This window comes from Mesoplodon bidens (genome assembly GCF_964165515.1).
Source record: "Mesoplodon bidens genome assembly, chromosome: 16".
NCBI classification, from domain to species: domain Eukaryota; kingdom Metazoa; phylum Chordata; class Mammalia; order Artiodactyla; family Ziphiidae; genus Mesoplodon; species Mesoplodon bidens.
In genome coordinates, this window is record NC_138173.1 from 40,732,914 (window position 1) to 40,736,573 (window position 3,660).

The following is a 3,660-nucleotide window of genomic DNA, read 5'->3' on the forward strand; positions in this document are numbered from 1 at the left end:
TAGATTCCATATATATGCGTTAGCATATGGTATTTGTTTTTCTCTTTCTGACTTACTTCACTCTGTATGACAGACTCTAGGTCCATCCACCTCACTACAAATAACTCAGTTTCATTTCTTTTTATGGCTGAATAATATTCCATTGTATATATGTGCCACATCTTCTTTATCCATTCATCTGTTGGTGGACATTTAGGTTGGTTCCATGTCCTGGCTATTGTAAATAGTGCTGCAATGAACATTGTGGTATGTGTCTTTTTGAATTATGGTTTTCTCAGCTTATATGCCCAGTAGTGGGATTGCTGGGTCATATGGTAGTTCTATTTTTAGTATTTTAAGGAAACTCCATACTGTTTTCCATAGTGGTTGTATCAATTTACATTCCCACCAACAATACAAGAGGGTTCCCTTTTCACCACACCCTCTCCAGCATTTATTGTCTCTAGATTTTTTGATAATGGCCATTCTGACTGGTGTGAGGTGATACCTCACTGTAGTTTTGATTTGCATTTCTCTAATAATTAGTGATGTTGAGCATCTTCTCATGTGCCTCTTGGCCATCTGTATGTCTTCCTTGGTGAAATGTCTATTTAGGTCTTCCAACCATTTTTTAGCTGGATTGGTTTTTTTTTTGATATTGAGCTCCATGAGCTATTTGTATATTTTGGAGATTAATCCTTTGTCTGTTGCTTCATTTGCAAATATTTTGTCCCATTCTGAGGGTTGTCTTTTTGTCTTGTTTATGGTTTCCATTGCTGTGCAAAAACTTCTAAGTTTAATTAAGTCCCATTACTTTATTTTTGTTTTTATGTCCATTACTCTAGGAGGTGGGTCAAAAAAGATCTTGCTGTGGTTTATGTCAAAGACTGTATTATTTCCTATGTTTTCCTCTAAGAGTTTTATAGTGTCTGGTCTTACATTTAGGTCTTTCATCCATTTTGAGTTTATTTTTGTGTATTGTGTTAGGTAGTGTTCTAATTTCATTCTTTTACATGTAGCTGTCCAGTTTTCCCAGCACTACTTACTGAAGAGGCTGTCTTTTCTCCATTGTACGTTCTTGCCTCCTTTGTCATGAATTAGGTGCCCATATGTGTGTGGGTTTATCTCTGAGCATTCTATCCTGTACCATTGATCTATATTTCTGTTTTTGTGCCAGTACCATACTGTCTTGATTGTTGTAGCTTTGTGGTATAGTTTGAAGTAAGGGACCCTAATTCCTCCAACTCTGTTTTTCTTTCTTGAGATTGCTTTGATAATTCGGGGTCTTTTGTGTTTCCATACAAATTGTAAAATTTTTTGTTCTAGTTCTGTGAAGAATGCCATTTGTAGTTTGATAGGGATTGCATGGAATCTGTAGATTGCTTTAGGTAGTAGAGTCATTTTCACAATATTGAGTCTTCCAATCCAAGATCATGGTACATTTCTCCATCTGTTTATGTCATCTTTAATTTCTTTCATCAGTGCTTTATAGTTTTCTGAGTACAAGTCTTTTGCCTCCTTAGGCAGGTTTATTCCTAAGTATTTTATTCTTTTTGTTGCAATGGTAAATAGGAGTGTTTCCTTAATTTCTCTTTCTGATTTTTCACTGTTGGTGTATAGGAATGCCAGAGATTTCTGTGCATTAATTTTGTATCCTGCAACCTTACCAAATTCATTGATTAGTTCTAGTATTTTTCTGGTGGCATCTTTAGGATTTTCTATGTATAGTAGCATGTCATCTGCAAACACCGACAGTTTTACTTCTTCTTTTCCAATTTGTACTCCATTTATTTCTCTTTCTTCTCTGATTGCTGTGGCTAGGACTTCCAAAACTATGTTAAATAAGAGTGATGAGGGGCTTCCCTAGTGGTGCAGTGATTGAGAGTCCGCCTGCTGATTCAGGGGACACGGGTTTGTGCCCCGGTCCGGGAAGATCCCACATGCTGCAGAGCAGCTGGGCCCGTGAGCCATGGCCACTGAGCCTGCATGTCTGGAGCCTGTGCTCCACAACGGGAGAGGCCACAACAGTGAGAGGCCCACGAACCACCAAAAAAAAAAAGGAAATAAAAAAAAAGAGTGATGAGAGTGGACATCATTGTCTTGTTCCTGATCTTAGTGGAAATGCTTTCAGTTTTTCACCATTGAGTATGATACTTTCTGTGGGTTTTTCATATATGGCCTTTACTATGTTGAGGTAGGTTCCCTCTATGCTGATTTTCTGGAGAGTTTTCATCATAAATCGATGTTGAAATTTGTCAAAACCTTTTTCTGCATCTATTGAGATGATCATATGGTTTTTATTCCTGAATTTGTTAATATGGTGTATCACATTGATTGATTTGTATATATTAAAGGATCCCTGCATCCCTGGGATAAATCTCACTTGATCATGGTGTATGATCCTTTTAATGTCCTGTTGGATTCTGTTTGCTAGTATTTTGTTGAGGATTTTTGCATCTATGTTCATCAGTGATATTGGTCTATGCTTTTCTTTTTTTGTGATATCTTTTTCTGGTTTTGGTATGAGGGTGATGGTGGCTTCGTCGAGTGAATTTGGGAGTGTTTCTCCCTCTGTAATTTTTTGGAAGGGTTTGAGAAGGATCAGTTTTAGCTCTTCTCTAAATATCTGATTTATATCCATTACTCTAGGAGGCGGGTCAAAAAAGATCTTGCTGTGGTTTATGAGTGTATTTCCTATGTTTTCCTCTAAGAGTTTTATAGTGTCTGGTCTTACATTTAAGTGTTTAATCCAGTTGGAGTTTATTTTTTTGTATTGTGTTAGGCAGTGTTCTAATTTCATTCTTTTACATGTAGCTGTCCAGTTTTCCCAGCACCACTTACTGAAGAGTCTGTGAAACCATCTGGTCCTGGACTTTTGTTTGTTGGAAAATTTTTAATTACAGTTTCAATTTCATTACTTGTGATAGGCCTGTTTATATTTCCTAATTCTTCCTGGTTCAGTCTTGGAAAATTGTACCTGTCCAAGAATTTGTCCATTTCTTCGTGGTTGTCCACTTCATTGGCATATAGTTGTTTGTAGTAGTCTTATAATCCTTTGTATTTCTGCAGTGTCAGTTGTGATTTCTCCTTTTTCATTTCTAATTTTATTGATTTGTGTCCTCACCCTTTTTTTCTTGATGAGTCTAGCTAAGTGTTTATCAATTTTGTTTATCTCCTCAAAGAGCCAACTTTTAGTTTTATTGATCTTTGCTATTGTTTTCTTTGTTTCTATTGCATTTATCTCTGCTCTGATCTTTATGATTTCTTTCCTTCTACTGACTTTGGGTTTTCTTTGTTCTTCTTTCCCTAGTTGTTTTAAGTGTAAGGTTAGATTGTTTATTTGAGATTTTTCTTTTTTCTTGAGGTGAGATTTTATTGCTATAAACTTCCCTCTTAGAAGTGCTTTTGCTGCATCCCATAGGTTTTGGGTCATCGTGTTTTCATTGTCATTTGTTTCTACGTATTTTTTCATTTCTTCTTTGATTTCTTCAGTTATCTCTTGGTTATTTAGTAGTGCACTGTTTAGCCTCCATGTATTTGTGTTTTTTACAGTTTTTTTCTTGTAATTGATTTCCAATCTCATAGCGCTGTGGTCAGAAAGGATGCTTGATAGAATTTCAATTTTCTTAAATTTTACAAGGCTTGATTTGTGATCCAAGATGTGATCTATCTTGGAGAATG